Genomic DNA, 18,179 nt, shown 5'->3' on the forward strand with positions numbered 1-18,179 from the left:
GCTTCACCTTCTCCCAAAGCCCAGAAACCACCATAGAAGACCACCAAATATGTCTCATGTCACCAGATATTCCACAGCCCCTAAAGCAGTCTCCCGAGATTCTAGGAAAAATGCTGTGAATTTTTTCCGGTACATAATAGACTCTGTACAATAGTTTTAAGGAGGTGTAGGGATTCGCTCTTGTAGGTAGTGGCAGAGCTGCAGTAACAAGGCAACACACAGGCTTAAAGTCCAATTTCAGTGTTTTAATGTCACGTTGTAAACAGCAGATTAACAGAAAGTAAGGAAAAACAGAAATATACTCCAGCTGGGAGAACCACTGGTCCCAGACTCACCACTTGCACAAGACGGGCTTAACTAAGCGGCTGACAGGTCCGTGGCAACCGCCAGATGCCATTCCCAGGGTTGTTGGGAGTCTTGCTGCTCTGGTCCTGCAGCACGGGGATCCTGTGTACGTGTTCAGGCTAAGTCCAGCCAAGGTCCTGTCACTTCCAGACACACACTCACCTTGTGCCAAACACCAACCTCCATTACATAGCCCATAACCCCTCCTACAAGTGAGGTAAACATCACATGGGCTGATGATCACATGACCATGACATCATCGCAGGTCCTGTCTTTAGAGAAAATCCCAGCCAAACATTAATCTGCTGGGAGAAATGTATCTCCCATCCAATAAAACACCCTTTACTGTACCACATACCTCCCTCCTATGTTCAACCCTAAGGGGGTGGACACATGACATACAGTGAACTCTGGACACGGCATCTGCATTCCCCTGTAGTCTGCCTGTCCGATGTTCTACTGAAAATTTAAAATTCTGCAGGGACAAGAACCACCTGGTGACTCGGGCATTCCTCTCATTAGCTTGACTCATCCACGTAAGAGGTGAATGATCTGTCACCAACCGAAATGTTCTCCCCAGCAAATAGTAGCACAATGACTCCAGTGCCCACTTGATGGCTAGTCACTCTCTCTCCACAATACTGTACCTAGTTTCAGCTGGGGTAAGCTTCCGGCTTAGGAAACTAACGGGATGCTCTTCCTACTGGGACAGGATGGCCCCGAGCCCTATCTCAGAGGCATCCGTCTGCACAACAAACTCTTTTTTGAAATTTGGAGTGATCAGGACTGGTGTACCACACAGTATTCCTTTTAACTTTGTAAAGGCCTCCTCTAACTGATCATTCCAGTGGACCATCACAGATTTCCTCCCTTTTAAGCAGTCTGTTAAAGGCGCAGACAGGGTTGCAAAGTTGGGAATGAACCGCCTGTAATATCCCACCAAACCTAAAAAGGATTTTACCTGTTTTGTTGTGAGGGGACGGGGCCAGTTCTGAATTGCCTCCACTTTGTTTACTTGAGGCTTGAGAACTCTCCCAATGACGTAACCCAAGTACCGAGCTTCCTCCAACCCTATGGAACACTTCTTTGGGTTGGCAGTTAGCCCTGCTTGTCGCAGAGAGTCTAAGTGACTTTCCCAGTCAGTGCTGTACACAATAATATCGTCTAGATAGGCTGAGGCATAACGGCGATGGGGACAGAGAACAATATCCATCAATCGCTGGAACGTTGCTGGTGCACCATGCAATCCAAAGGGTAACACCTTATACTGGAACAGCCCCTCGGGTGTTACAAAAGCCGTTTTTTCCTTCGCCGCCTCTGTTAGAGGTACCTGCCAATAACCATTTGTGAGGTCCAGAGTTGTAAAATACCGTGCCTGCCAAAATCGCTCTATCAACTCGTCAACCCAAGGCATAGGGTAGGCGACAAACTTTGAAATGTCATTAAGTTTTCTAACATCATTACAGAATCTTAGCGACCCATCAGGCTTGGATATTAGGACTATTGGACTGGCCCACTCACTTTGGGACTCCTCTATGACCCCTAACTGTAGCATAGTTTTTACCTCTTCCGAGATGGCTTGTCGCTGGGCATCAGGCACCCGATATGGCTTTAGTCGGACTTTGACCTGTGGCTCCGTGACAATGTCATGTTGGATTAGGGAGGTGCGTCTGGGGAGCTCCGAAAAGACATCTGTATTTAGACTAATGACCTCCCGGACCTCCTGAAATTGTCTAGGAGACAAAGAGTCTGCAATTTTGACTGCGGGTTTGGCTTCTCCTGCCTTGCCCCGAGGTGATGGAGCCTTCTCCATCTGAAACGCAGGCAGCAGACTATCCCCACCAAGGCTTTCCCTATCTTTCCATGGTTTAAGCAAATTTACATGGTAAACCTGTTCTGGCTTTCTCCGTCCTGGCTGGTGTACCTTGTTGTCTATTGGCCCCACACTTTCAATGATCTCGTAGGGTCCCTGCCACCTTGCAAGAAATTTGCTATCTACAGTAGCCACAAGTACCTACACCCGATCCCCAGGGCTAAAGGTTCTTACCCGAGCCTCCCGGTTATAGACCCGACTCTGTGACTGTTGTGCTGCCTCTATATGTTCCCGGACTAAGTATAGGACTGTCTCCATTCTGTCTTGCATTTTTGCAACATGTTCTATCACACTTTTGTGGCGGGTAGGTTGGTTCTCCCAGGCCTCTTTGGCTATATCGAGTAAGCCCCGTGGATGTCTGCCGTACAAGTGTTCAAAGGGCGAGAACCCCGTAGATGCCTGAGGCACCTCCCGCACTGCAAACAACAAATATGGCAATAAGAGATCCCAGTCCTTCCCATCTTTGGAAACTGCTTTTTTTAACATGTTCTTCAGCGTCTTATTGACTCTTTCTACCAGACCATCTGTTTGGGGATGATAGACCGATGTGCGCAACTGTTTAACATTTAGCAAACGGCAGAGTTCCTTCATAATTTTTTAAATAAAGGGGGTTCCTTGTTCTGTTATTAATTTCTTGAGGAATTCCCACCCACGAAAACATACCCATGAGTTACTTTGTTATAAGCTTAGCTGATGTGTGGCGCAGAGGAATGGCCTCAGGATATCAGGTAGCATAATCTAGAACTACCAAGATGTGTTGGTGTCCCTTTGCCGACTTATTGAGAGGCCCGACCAGATCCATTGCCACTCTTTCGAAGGGTACCTCTATGATTGATAAAGGCACCAAGGGACTCCGAAAGGGACTCCGACAGTGAGGCTGGGGACTGCTTACCTGGCACACTGGACAGGAATTACAGTACCGTTTAACTTCTTCAAGGACCCCTAGCCAGTAGAACCGCTGCAGAATTTGGTCTAGGGTTTTCTTTTGGCCCAAATGCCCCCAAGTACATGTGCATGCGCTAAGTCCATTACCAGCCTACGATATGCCTGAGGTACCAGTAACTGTTCTACCATTTCCCCACGTATTTTCTCCACTTGGTACAACAAATCTTGGTTCAGCTCAAAGAGTGGCAACACTGTAGCTGCCCCAGATTGTTGAGGTTCCCCATTAACAAACAGTTAATTTTCTCTGGCCCGGGCCAAAGTAGGGTCTTGGAGTTGCACCGTACCAAAATTATCACCTGTTACATTCAAGTCTGACAACTCGGGTCCTGGCGGGAAGTCTTCCACCTCTCCAGCCAATACTTCTATGGGAGAATTCTTCCACTCCTCCACCGAAGGGAAGGTTACCCCTACCGCCAGTACTTCTTCCTCTGGGCCACCAGGTTCATGCCCTACTTCTGGAGAATGTAACCTGGTTGCCTCTGGTGCTGGCAGTTGCTCCGTGGGTGGGACAACAGATGAACACATCACAGATACTAAAGGAAAGTCTCTTCCAATTATCACTTCATAGTGCAGATTAGTCACAACCCCCACCTTGTGGCACTGCCTTCCCGCTGGTGTGTTTATCACCACTAGTGTGGTGGGATAGTCTTTTAAGTCCCCATATACACAACACCCCTATTTTCTGACCCGTATACTCGCTGGTTTGTATCCAGCTGGCTCGTACCAGGGTTATAAGACTCCCTGAGTCCAATAGGGCCACAGCCGGAGTGCCTTCCATTTCAACCCGACACAAATGTTCCATATTGGGACCTTTCGGGGTGCCCACTGCACACATCGGTTCGGCATAGTGAGATTGGCGGTACCCAAAGTTTGTGTCCATGGGCTCAGCCAGGTGGGGGCAATAAGCTCTCATATGATTATGAGGCTCCTTCCTTACTTCCCCAGATAATAATAATAATATAATAATAAATTTTATTTTTATAGCGCCGACATATTCCGCAGCACTTCACATTTCAGAGGGGATTTGTACAGACAATAGACATTACAGCATAACAATAATCACATACAGTAGATTATAACAAATAACAAGAGGAGTGAGGGCCCTGCTCGCAAGCTTACAGTCTATGAGGAAAGAGGGAGACACGAAAGGTGGGTGGTAACATTATGGCTGGTCCATACAATCAGAGCAACTGTTAAGTGTGTAACAGTACAGACACAGAGGGCTAATGGATGCATAAAGCATGTGGGAACATGATGCTGGGAACCTGGTTATGGTAAAACTTTTGTCTCTACCACACAGGGATAGGTTAGGTTAATGTGTTGAGGCGATAGGCCAGTCTGAATAAATGCGTTTTCAGGACACGCTTAAAATTGTGGGGATTGGGGACTAATCGTATTGACCTGGGAAGTGCATTCCAAAGAATTGGCGCCGCACGTGTAAAGTCTTGGAGACGGGAGTGGGAGGTTCTGACTATTGAGGATACTAACCTCAGGTCATCAGCAGAACAGAGGGCGCGGGTAGGGTGGTATACTGAAACAAGGGAGGAGATGTAGGGTGGTGCTGAGCCATGGAGGGCTTTGTGGGTGAGAGTAATAAGTTTATACTGAATTCTGGAGTGGATGGGTAGCCAGTGTAATGACTGGCACAAGGTAGAGGCATCGGTGTAACGATTGGCGAGGAATATGATCCTGGCTGCAGCATTCAAGACAGATTGGAGAGGGGAGAGTTTGGTAAGAGGGAGACCGATTAGAAGAGAGTTACAATAGTCGAGACGAGAATGAATAAGAGAAACAGTAAGAGTTTTTGCAGAGTCAAAAGTAAGAAAAGGTCGAATTCTAGAAATGTTTTTGAGGTGCAGATGACAAGAGCGAGCCAGTGATCGAATGTGGGGGCAAAGGAAAGCTCGGAATCAAGTATGACCCCAAGACAGCGGGCATGTTGCTGGGGAGTAATAGTGGAACCACACACAGAAATAGCAATGTCGGGTATAGGTACATTAGTAGCAGGAGGAAACACAGATAAGTCCTGAGCTGCCTTCCTGGGCTCCGTTCACCGAACAAAGGGTGGAGACTTAGGGAATCTTCCTGTTACCTTGTGGGGAGTCCCTCCCTGTAGCTCTTTCTGTGAGGTCTATCATCTGCATGGCATTAGTAGGGGATGCCTGTCTGACCCATGTCTGGAGGGGGGGGCAATGCCCTCCAAAACTTATCAGTCACTATGTGGTCCAGCATGGCCGTGGGGGACAACACCTCAGGCTGCAACCACTTTCGCAACAGGTGCATCAGGTCGTAATACTGGGACCGAGCCAGCTTGGAGGGGGTAAACTCCCACTGGTGTACCCGCTGCGCCCGAACTAACACATTTACCCCAAGACGTGCTTTGACGACCCTTGACAACCGTGTAGTCCGCTCTTTGCTGCGTGGGTAGGTCCTGATACACTTTCAAAGGTCCTGGGGCTAGAAACGGAGTGAAGATTTCTGCCCACTGGTCCGGGGTAGCTTCTCTCTCAGCGATTCCTTCGAACATCTCCAGGTACGCCTCCACATCGTCTGACTTCTCCATTTTGAAAACCGCGGTACGAACCACTTTCCGGACATCATAGATTCCCCGGTTAGTTCCTTTTGTCTGCGCTGTCGTGATATGCTGTATCAATGTCTGATTGGTTTCCTGCTGCTGCTGCATAGCCTGCTGTCGCATGGCCTCCTGCTGCTGTTGCCGCATGACCTCCTGCTGCTGCTGCATAGCCTGCTTCTGCTGTGTAGCCTGCTGCTGCATAACCTGCTGCTGCTGTCGCATGGCCTCTATGAGCGATTTTACCGTGGCCTCCATTTCTGGAAAGTTCCCCGCCTGGGTCTGTGCCATTCGTTTCACCCAGGACATAGGCTGGGGTACAAATCAAAAATAAGAAAAACAGCCTGGCCTCACTGCGTTTGCCCACATTCTCCACCAATTGTAGGGAATCACTCTTGTAGGTAATGGCAGGGCTGCAGTAACGAGGCAACACACAGGCTTAAAGTCCAAGTTTAATGTCACATTGCAAACAGGAGATTAACAGAAAGTAAGGAAAAACATAAATATACTCCAGCTTGGAGAACCACTGGTCCCAGACTCACCCCTTGCACGGGATGGGCTTAACTAAGTGGCTTCCAGGTTTGCGGCATCCGCCAGGTGCCATTCCCAGGGTTGTTGAGAGTCTTCCTGCTATAGTCCTGCAGCATGGGGATCCTGTATACAAGTTCATGCTAAGTCTAGCCAAGCTCCTGTAACTTCCAGACACACACTCACCATGTGCCAAACACCAACCTCCATTACATAGCCCATAACCCCTCCTACAAGTGAGGTAAATATCACATGGGCTGATCACGTGACCATGACATCATTGCAGGTCCTGTCTTTAGGGAAAAACCCATCCAAACATTAACCTGCTTGGAGAAATGTATCTCACATCCAGTAAAACACCCTTTACTGTACCACATACGTCTCAAGAAGGGAAGTCTGGTGACTACCTCTTGATATGGTGTCATAGCTACGATACCATTCATCAATTGACTGTTCAAACCTCAAATCCTCCTCCCACTGTAACATACTGTATACTTCAATTTTTTATCATTTTGTGGAGAATTTATAGCATAGTAGATCAATGAGATCGTTTCCCTGCCCAAAGGGTCATTTAAACATTTATTTTCAAAACTTGTTGCCCTGAGAGTAGTACCGCTCGGGAGGATCTGCTTTGCATCGTGGAAGATCTGGTTCAGTCGCATTACCTCCCTAACTGGAGGTTCAAATTTTTGAACAAATTCCTGTCTGTCAAGTAAGATATTAAATGGGGAACACAAATGTTTAAGTATATGAATACCTTTCAGCTTCCACCAAGAAAAAATTTGTGGCTCAAGGCCTGGGGGGAACATGGGGTTTTGTAATATAGCTGTCAGGGAGAAGGGCTTGATTGTAAGTTATATTTAACCGGACTTACCTCCGAAGAAGCAACGAGTGGACTGTAAAAGGAGCCACATTCATTAACCCCTGTGGAAGTCGGTCTGTGGTCCACATTAGGCCTGATAAAGAGAATGGTTTGGAGAGAAATGATTCCAGAATAACCCATCTCGGACTATTGGGATATGAACACGCACTTATTAATGGAGCAATCTGTGCCGACTTGTAATAAAGTGTAAAATTAGGGAGGGATAAACCCCCTTCTTTACTGTGACGGAACATAAGTTTTTGCACAATTCTGAGTTGTTTTCCAAGCCAAAGAAACTTAGACATCATAGAGTGTAACTGAGTGATCGTTCTGGCTGGTACCATAATTGGGAGGGACCTAAATAGATATAAGAAGCGAGGCAGTGACACCATTTTTAATGCCTGTATTCTGCCGAGCCAGGATAACTTTGAGGAAGCCCATCTATCCAGGTCCCTCTGGAAGTTTTGGATCAGTGGAGTGTAATTCCACCTAAACAGAGTTGACCTCTTGGCTGTTAAGTTGATACCCAGATATGTTAGACAATGTTCTTTGTGTATAAACCCAAAATGGGAGGCTATATTAGTTTGCTCTGTCTTAGGAAAATTTACAAATAATGCTTTGGGTTTATCAATGTTAATCTTTAACCCTGAGATCTTCTCAAATTTGTGAAGGAGAGAAAACAAGTGAGGGAGTGTAGTGTGGGGACTTATTAATGTTAGCAGGAGATCATCCGCAAAGAGGCTGACTTTATATTGGTCTCCCATATTCTCAGGGCCCAGGATATTCTGATCTCTCCTTATTGCTTCCGCAATGGGTTTCATTGCAAGTGTAAAAAGATCCGGAGATAGAGGACAGCCCTGCCTGGTACCCTCTGAATATTAATTGGAGGGTGATGTGGTGACGGGAGTTTTACATAAGCGATAGGGCTATCATATAACAATTGGAGGCACTTTATAAGTTTAGGGGAGAATCCGACTTCCGATAGAACCGTAAAGAGATATGTCCAGGACTCCGAATTGAAAGCCCTCTCAATATCTAATGCAAGCAGGAGAAGTCGCTTTCGCTGTAGGTTAGTTGTATGAATAATATTTAACCCTCTCCTAATATTATATGGGGCCTGTCGCGCTGGTATAAAACCAACCTGATCCCGATGGATGAGGTGAGGGAGGATTGATCCTGTTAGTCACAATGGATGTAAAGATTTTGAAGTCAATGTATAAGAGGGATATAGGTCTATAATTTGTTGTGAGATGATCTTTCTTAGGATTAGGGATTACGGTTACATGCGCCACGTAGAACTCAGGGGGCAGCTGTGAGCCATTTAGTAGTGAATTACAGAGGTTTTTATATGTGGTGTCAGCACATCGCTGCATTTTTTATAATATATTGCTGTAAGACCATCCGGCCCCGGGGCCTTTCATCTTTTTAGTTTTTTGATTGATGAAACTATTTCCTCCTCAGAGATGTGTAGATGGAGTTGTTGTGCCGCGGACTCAGTCAGGTTAGGTAGATGTAGTGTGTGAAGGAATGACTCCAGTAGTGAGGGGGGTGATTGTGGGGGCGAATACAAACTCTGGGAGTATTCATTATAAGTGCTATACATGACATCGGGGTGGGCTGAGATCTGACCCTTAGGGTCTTTTATAGAGGAGATTATATGCAGTGACTCTCTCATTCTGAGCTTACGAGCGGCATCTTATTAGGCTTATTGGCATGGTGATAAAACGCGGCTTTACTCCAAGTTGGCGCCTCTCCGTTCTGGTGGTGAGAATGGCGTCTAATTGTCATTTCATATCTTGTATTTGTGTAGATAAGTATAGGGGTGAAGAGCGCTGATTGGCCAATTCTAACTCCTGCAGTTTCTCCTCCAGTCTGGGCTGTAATTCAGACCTTTCTTCTTCCTGTCGGCCGATAACTTATCACAGAACCGGGAATAGATTTTCTGTGCGCGAGTCACATTGCTCCAAGTGAGGCCTCCTCCGCTGTGTGAGTTTAGGGGAAATTTGTTATATCTTCTCTTACAGCGGTTACATTAGAGATTTGGGCATTTTAGCTCCTGGTGAGGAGTCGATAGCACAATCATATGCCGCCATATAGTAGACGGCCGGTAACCGGTGAGAATTCCCTCCTGTGTGGGGTCTATTTCCCTCCAGAGAAATCACACGTTACATTCCACACATAACACTGTGTAGAGAAGGCGGCGCGGGGTAATTGTGCCAGTAGTGAGGGCGAATAATGGCAGGAATGTCACTGACTGAGGAGAAGCCTCCATGGAGGTCTGCACTCCGGAGATCATGTGACCCCTGACTCCTCCCCTCCTGTGACCTCATCACAGGTCCTGTGCACAGAGCAGCCATATATGTGGAGTGCGGCTCTGCAGGTTAGTGATGGGCAGTCCGGCTCTTCTGGCTCCTTTCCCCAGTTTTCTCCCTCCTGTCCCTTCACTATAAAGCCTGGGCCTCATTATACAGCTGTACAGGGGTCTAGTGAAGGCTTTTTAGCCCTTTCCTCAGACTGTAGCTCCTGGGCACAGGCCCTCACTCCTGTCCCTTCACTATAAAGCCTGGGCCTCATTATACAGCTGTACAGGGGTCTAGTGAAGGCTTTTTAGCCCTTTCCTCAGACTGTAGCTCCTGGGCACAGGTCCTCACTCCTGTCCCTTCACTATGAAGCCTGGGCCTCATTATACAGCTGTACAGGGGTCTAGTGAAGGCTTTTTAGCCCTTTCCTCAGTCTGTAGCTCCTGGGAACAGGACCTCACTCCTGTCCCTTCACTATAAAGCCTGGGCTTCATTATACAGCTGTACAGGGGTCTAGTGAATGACTTTTTAGCACCCCACTGGGAATTTATCTCCAGGTAAAGGCACAATTGTGTCTCCATGGGGGTTGTGCTCACAGCCCAACATCGTGTGGCCCTCCAAAGAAATGCCACCCCACACCATTACTGACCCACTGCCAAACCGGTCATGCTGAAGGATGTTGCAGGCAGCAGATCGCTCTCCACGGCATCTCCAGACTCTGTCACGTCTGTCACATGTGCTCAGTGTGAACCTGCTTCCATCTGTGGAGAGCACAGGGCGCCAGTGGTGAATTTGCCAATCCTGGTGTTCTGTGGCAAATGCCAAGTGTACGGTGTTGGGCTGTGAGCACAACCCCCATCTGTGGACGTCGGGCCCTCAGACCATCCTCATGGAGTCGGTTTCTAACCGTTTGTGCAGACACATGCACATTTGTGGCCTACTGAAGATCATTTTGCAGGTCTCTGGCAGTGCTCCTCCTGTTCCTCCTTGCATAAAGGTGGAGGTAGCGGTCCTGCTGCTGGGTTGATGCCTTCATACGACCCCCTCCACATCTCCTGGTGTACTGGCCTGTTTCCTGGTAGCGCCTCCAGCCTCTGGACACTACGCTGACAGACACAGCAAACCTTCTTGCCACAGCTCACATTGATGTGCCATCCTGGATGAACTGCACTACCTGAGCCACTTGTGTGGGTTTTAGAGTCCGTCTCATGCTACCACGAGTGTGAAAGCACAATCAACATTCAAAAGTGACCAAAACATCAGCCAGAAGCATTGATACTGAGATGTGGTCTGTGGTCCCCACCTGCAGAACCACTCCTTTATTGAGGGTGTCTTGATAATTGCCAATAATTTCCATCTGTTGTCTATTCCATTTGCACAACAGCATGTGAAATTGATTGTCAATCAGTGTTGCTTCCTAAGTGGACAGTTTGATTTCACAGAAGTTTGATTTACTTGGAGTTATATTCTGTTGTTTAAGTGTTCCCTTTATTTTTTTGAACAGTGTATATAGATATAGATTTCTTTTTTCCTTACGTTGGAGGGTCCAATTCCAGCTATTGCTGTGGGATCTGTGATTTCTATCTACTCCACTGTGTACAGGATAATAGAGTATAATAAAGTAGTTATGGAAGTGACGTAACTAACATTGTGCAGTGACTCTGCTTTCCATATAGTGATGGATATTTCTTGTTGCTGAAACTGTGATATTTTTTTTCCACTTTAAACCTTTTTTAAACCCCTCTGATCAGTGCGATCACACAACATACAAGCCTCTGATCGCTCCGGTGATGCCCTGTACTACTGTAGTGCCGTGTATCATCACTGCCTGTCAGTGTAATACTAACGGCCCCATACACATGAGATCAGAGTTGGCTGAATGGACATTTGGCAGACGGCGATCTCTCCCGACTCCCCCATACACACAAATATTCCAGCTTTCCTGTGGTCTGTATGAGAGAGTCGCCTCCAGACTCCTCTAGAGGAGGATTATCTACAGGAAGAACAAACAGATTATCCTCTGAAATTCAGGATGCCAGATCCTTCTCTGCCCTGACATCATCTGTCGGGAGGCCCCCAAATACATTATATGGTCGGCCAAACCCCCCGAAATCAGAGCTTTCATGGAACTTTTGTCTAATGTGTATGGGGGTGTTATAAGGTAACTTATTGGACGCTGCCTCTGGCCCGGCCTAATAGACCTTCATACATTGCAGTCTGTAATATCCACACGTTATGAAGAATTCAAGGTATTAAACTTTAGATACACAGTCCAGACCCCATTATTAGGCAGGTAAGGCCTGTTTCACACTTCAGTTTTTTTGTGTCAGTTAAAATCCGCCAAAATGGCGAAAAGCGGATCCGTTGCTAACTGATGTGAACAGATGCCACCGGACCGTTTTTTTTAACGGATCCGATGAATGAAGAATTTTAAAGGAACTGCAGCCCAGGGGGGGGGGGGGAGGAGGGGGGAGAGAGAGAAAGAGAGAGAGATTTTTTTTTTCCAGGCGCCAGAACAGACTTTAGGGTTAAATTTCAGAGTGAGTGAAGTTTTTCGGGCATGCACAGTGTGAAGTGCGGATCCTGCCGCCCGAAAAAACGTTACATGCTCTGTTCAGGCATGTCGGTGGACGGCAAAATTTTGGCGGATCCGCAAAAAAGCGGATCCGTTTTTTTTGCAAAACGGCGGATCTTGACTGATGGACAAAAACTGAAGTGTGAAACAGGCCTAAGTATCGAAGTAACTAGGCCGCCCCATACTATCGAGTACTTGGAGGCGGGGGGCATTCAGCCAAACTCTGTCACACCTTCTTAGATGCCATGTTTGCTTTTCAGGGTTTTTGTTGCAGCCCCTCCTGTGCCGTCCCTGCGGTGTACATCTATATTCTGGGGCCCAAAAAGATTAATTTCTTTTTAATAAATGTTTAACATGTTAAAAATTATAAAATGTGTCTTCTGCTTTTTACATATTTTTTTCTTCTTACAAGAATTGTTGGAGCCAATTTTCTTTAGAAACATTTTAATATCGGCTTTTTCTGGAGTTTTTCTTGTAATATAGGAAAGTTTAAGGCCAGAAATAATCCCCATAAATCACTGTACATGGAGACTTTGGGATCAGATCATTTCTGTCCGTTGTGTTTGTAGAAACTAAAAATCTTTTCTAAAAGCCTCAAACTTCTGTGTGTGACTCAGAGCTGAGATCTAACGTGATAGAAGATTCCAGTGCAGGGAAGACGGGAAACCTTCATATAGATGGCCGGTGGGGATGGAGGCAGTGACCGACTCTGGCCAAATCTGTCTCTAGAGCCGCAGTAGAAGATGAAGATGTCGTCCTCATCATGAAGGAGTTATTTCTCATGTCGCGTGTAATGAATATCTCCTGCAGTATTGCTAATGCCGATTCCAGTGTCGGTAATGAGACGAGAATTAGCGTTATGGAAGATGAGTCTATGAGGAACGTGTTCAGCTGCCGACTCCGAGGAGGAAACTGCTTGTTGTCTGTGGCCTTAAATATATAGGTTTTATTAGTAGATGTCAGGGAAGAAAACTAAACCCTGTAAGATAATAAATCTCCTCATATGTTTCCCTTATTATCTCCAGTAATTGTATTATTACACAGGATTCTTATGATGTTGCATCGGATCATCTTCTTCTCATTCAGGTCTCTACAATATCGGATCCTCTCAGTGAAGATCTTCTACATAAGAGAATTTTCCTGATTTACCCATCAAGGATGGATATGGACAGAGACAAGATGGCGGAGAGGATGTTACACCTCACCCTAGAGATCCTCTTCCGTCTCACTGGAGAGGTGAGAGATTCTGATGACGTCACATTACATCATTCTTATCTATGGGAATAACAGATGGACAGAACTGGAGAGGTGAGGACTCTGGAAATGTCTGTAGTGAGATTTATTAATGTGTCTCTCCATAACCAGGATTACATAGTGGTGAAGAAGACCTCTAGTGATCGCTGTCAGGACCCTGTGTCTGAGGGATGTGGAAGACCCCTGAGCCCAATCACGGGGCCTCCACCTCACCCCCTGATCCATGAGGACATCAATGACCAGAAGATCCTAGAACTCCTCTACAAGATGATTGAGCTGCTGACTGGAGAGGTGACATTGCTGGGAATGCTGGGACATTATACAGTAACGCTATGAAGGGATCGGGGGATGACGGTATCATTGTATGTGTCAGGTTCCTATAAGGTGTCAGGATGTCGCTGTCTATTTCTCCATGGAGGAGTGGGAGTATTTAGAAGGACACAGAGATCTGTACAAGAACGTCATAATGGAGGTTCCCCAGCCCCTCACATCTCCAGGTAATAGAAAGGACTAAATACACACGGCCTATAATTATCTGTATGTAGAGAATGAATTCAGTCCCTGTATGTGTTTCCTCCAGATCTATCCAGTAAGAGGACAACACCAGAGAGAAGTCCCCGTCCTCTTCCTCCACAGGACTGTAACCAAGAAGATCCCAGTGCTCCTCAGGATCATCAGGTAGATGGAGAGAAGGTGTCAGGAGATCTCCCCTATGATGTGTAGACGGCTGTGAAGGTCTTGTGCTCAGTCTTGTTTTATCCACCAGTATTATATGTTTTATACTTGTGTAATGAGAACGGTGCAGATGGCAGGATTAGAGCTGATCATAGATGGGACTTCTCCATCTGTCGGTGACTTTTACAATATTTGTTTCAGGGTGAAGATCTGACCCATATTAATACTACAGAGACATATGTGAGAGATGATGAGTGGTGTAAAGAGGAGATTCCCACATATGACTACCCAGGTGAGTAGTAACCACTGAATGCAGAGAAGTCACAGATTCCTCTCAGTCACCGGCTGTGGCTGCTTTATCGGTGGTGTAGTCCGGCCGTATTACCATGATCACCATTTTGCCTCTAGACCACAACATTCTCCTCCACCCAAAACTGTTCAACGACTTTGGGCATTGAAAGCCCTTTTCTATAGAACTTACAACCTGGAGGATCCACCTACCCCCTGGTATTAGTGTGAAGGTGAACCTTTAAAGCGAGATCTATATGATTGCTTGTACCTGACCTAATATAGGCCGAGTGCGCGCTTAAGGAGTCACACCGAACACAGAGTTAGATGTCTACTCCTTTCTCAGCAAAGGCTTGCACACAACTGAAGTTTATTCTCAAGACAAAGAGACAGGAGATGGGTGTCACACAATCTCCTGAGTAGCCAGTGTCAGTCTATGATAGGTCCATTTCACCTTCACTTCCATATATGGTATCCAGTATCTCAGCTTCTGCATTCCAAGGATTCCTTCCAGGGTGTTGTCTGAAGGCACAGACACCATCTTGGTACACCATATGTGAACTGACTTGTATAAAGGTTAATAACTGATTTCATTAGCCATTCTCTCCTTCACATTAGGAGACGCTGGTCGTTACCTGCACAGATCTGTAACTATAAAGCTAAATGACAACGTACGTAGAATGTGCTGACAAGATAGAAAATCACTTGAAGAAAAATCTTATGCTGGGCCTGTAACAGAAAGCGGAGGGTAATGATGCTGTTGGCTTCCTAGATCCCTGAGATCTTATCGGATGAATCTTCTCTCCCTTCTGTGCTGCTGAATGTCTCATGGTCCCTACAAGACCAGGTCTAGTCTTTCTGGTCAAACTTCCCTTTTATGATCGACAACAGTAAATGTGCAGTGAGGCCAAGTGTGAATTTCTGTCCAATAACAGCAGAGTTTCCCTTTATCCTGACTTTTCAATTTGTATTAAAACCAACTAACTTCAAGGAGGATTGTGATAATCTACAGGACAAACATTCCACCTGTGCCCTGATAGATCTCTAAGCTGTGCGTGGCTGATGGCTGTAATATACATTTATTCCTGCCTGCAGGAGATGTGTTGGCTCCAGCCCTGGTGTCATGGATTCACTCCACGTCATACATTACATTGTTTTCGATCCTAAGGAATTCAGATTACTGCACAATCTCTCCTGAAATGGGGAGCAATATTATTTTCTCTAATCTTCTGCTCAGGATTCATAGTAGCTCCAATGGTCCACCATAAATGAGGGCAACTCTGGTTTACTGTTGTGTAATCTGTATTTGTAGTTTTCAGTTAATGAGATTCTCGTGCTCTGGGGCGGGGTGGTGGGCGGGGCTTTGTGGTGCTCTGATTCCATATTCATCTGTATTGGCTAATGACAGGTCGCTGATCCCTCACTGACCTGCCCCCATTATTACATAATGCATATAATAGCATTGATATTATTGGTGATAATGCCTATAATATTGTGGCTATTGTGAGGCTTAGAAAAAAAAATTACATCCAGCAAAATGACACCAGCGGCGCCTGCGCAGTAACCTCTATCTCTTACTTATAGATGCTACTGCGCAGGAGCCGCCATGACCGGTGACATTTTGCTGGATGTCATTTTTTTTCTAAGCCTCACAATAACATATTGTGCCCAGCTCGTGTCTCTGGAGACCTCCCCCCACCTACCCCCGGAAATTGTTAAGTCAGCTCTACTCAAATGTGTCTGTCACTAAATAAACCAAATGCTTGAATGTCAAAACAGTTCAAAAACGTGGTCCTGTGTGGAAGATTGTAAAGCCGTCATGAAGGCATAATGCTGGCAATGATGGGCATTGTGGGTAATAATAGCGGGGATCATGCCTCATTCCTCTCTAGGAACATACACGACATCTTCTCTGGGGGTTCTTTCTTGTTTCAGTTACTGGGATGAGTGCAATAAAATGTCGCTCAGTGAGTCTTCTGACATCTTCACATTCTAAAGGATTGGCGGGGACAACATTGTCAGAAACAAGATTTTCAGTGACCTTTTCCTGATAATCAAGGAAAGTATCTGCATTTCCGGCTTTTCTGGATAACACAAAAGAAATATATGTGGCCACCTGAAACAAATACATGACTAACTTTTTATACCAGACATATGATTTTCTTGATACCTGGTATGGCTGTAGAACCTGATCTGCAAGGTCCACACCCCCATATATTTGTTGTAGTCAGTGACAGACACAGGTTTTGGAGTAGTGGATCCCTGTTGGTCTGCAGTGGCCCTTGTGGCTTCTGTGTGGATCGAGCTCAGGATGAAAATATCCTTTTTATCCTTATACTTAAGGGCAAGCAGCTCTCCATTGTGTAAAGACCCTGGCTGCCCCTTTCGGAACTTTTTGCTGACCACTGATTGTGGAAACCCCTGACGGTTTTTGCAAATGGTCCCACAAGCCCCTATGTTAAGTTCAACCAGAGTTTTAAATAAGGGTATGCTGGTGTAGTAGTTGTCAACTTACAGATTGTAGCCTTTTTGTAAAAATGGAGTTATCAGCTCCCAAACGATTTTTCCGGATGTCCCCAAATAAGTAGGGCGTGGCTGGAACAGGGCGGTTGGACCAATAGGACTGAAAGAATTGGCCGGAGCTGAGCCTCCCCTGCCCCCCCCAAGGAGGCATAGGCGGAGGCCAGCATGACGGGGGGGTGGTCGGCTACCAGGGGGAGTACCCTGGAGTGGGGGAGTATATAGAGGAGGGGTGTGGGTGTCCCCTTCCTCTTTGGATCTGGTCCCCCCAAGAAGAAGTCACCTTTACCATGTCTGATGTGGAGCGGGTGTTGGAGCAGCTGCGAGCGACGGCGCGGTCACAGCCCCCAGGCTGGCTGGCATCACGGGTGGCCGGCATTGTTCCTGGGACATCCGGAGAGTCTGCAGCAGCAGCGGGGAGGGAACGGCGCTACAGATGGGTGAGGCATCCCGAGCGGCTCTCACCCGATTCATCCCCCAGGGCCTGGCGACGCCGCCGGAGCCCCTCCGGGGACCCTCCAGGCCGGGCGCAGCATTCTGTGCCTGTCGCCGCTACCCGGCCTGGGAGGAATCCGCAGGCCAGGCGAGGGCCCGCGGCCTACCTCCAGGCGGGGGGCGGGCCTGTCAGGCGCCGGGCGGCGGCAAGCTCCTGCATCAGCGGGAGGCCGCGGCGGTAACCTCCTCGCCGCGCGGCCTGCCTCCCCCTCCAGCAGGGGGGCGGACGTCGGGGGAGCTTCGGCCTGCAGCCTGGCAGGGCTGCCATCATCATCCCCAGGCAGTGGGGGAACACCGAGTGCGGCAGGGGGCCACGGTGAAGGGGCCCAGCATCAGCTGTCCGCTTCGGGGGCCGCTGCAAGAGGAGGGGGACGTCTCCACACCAGGACCGCGGCATGCTCCCCTGTGGGGCCGCTAACAGCGATGCCCATGTACAGTGGCGATGGGCTCTTTTCCGGGGGCCTGTAGGCGCAGCGGGGGGCCTTTAGTGCTTCGCTGCAGGAGCCAGCCGTGGCAGCGGGAGCAGAACTCACGGTGTCCCGGGCAGCGTCCATTGCTGGGGTCCCGTCATCGGGGTCCCTCGGGGGGCCCAGTCATCATCATTTGGCTCCTCCTGCGGGGAGTCCCAGAGGTCGACAGCAAGCTGGCGAAGGTACATCCGAGGACCCAGGTTTTCCGGCTGGAGGGCACACAGCCCCCTCGCAGCCCGGTGAGTATGGCTCTGTGTCCCCTGTTTGTCTTCCAGTTGCAACATCATCCTGGTTGGGTGGGGGGCCGTTGGCGGAATCCCTCGGGGTCAGTGGGGGGTTGGGATTTGGTGGCGTAGCCGCGGCCGGGGGGGTTAGCGATGTGCTTGCGGATATGCGGAATTTGGTGTCACGTCTGGAGCGGGGTCTCGCTTCATCGTCACCAGTAGCAGCTTGGGCACAAGCTGGGAGTCCTGCTGG

Source organism: Dendrobates tinctorius, unplaced genomic scaffold (assembly GCF_039654945.1).
Source record: "Dendrobates tinctorius isolate UK_male_01 unplaced genomic scaffold, ASM3965494v1 ptg000106l, whole genome shotgun sequence".
Classification (NCBI taxonomy): Eukaryota; Metazoa; Chordata; class Amphibia; order Anura; family Dendrobatidae; genus Dendrobates; species Dendrobates tinctorius.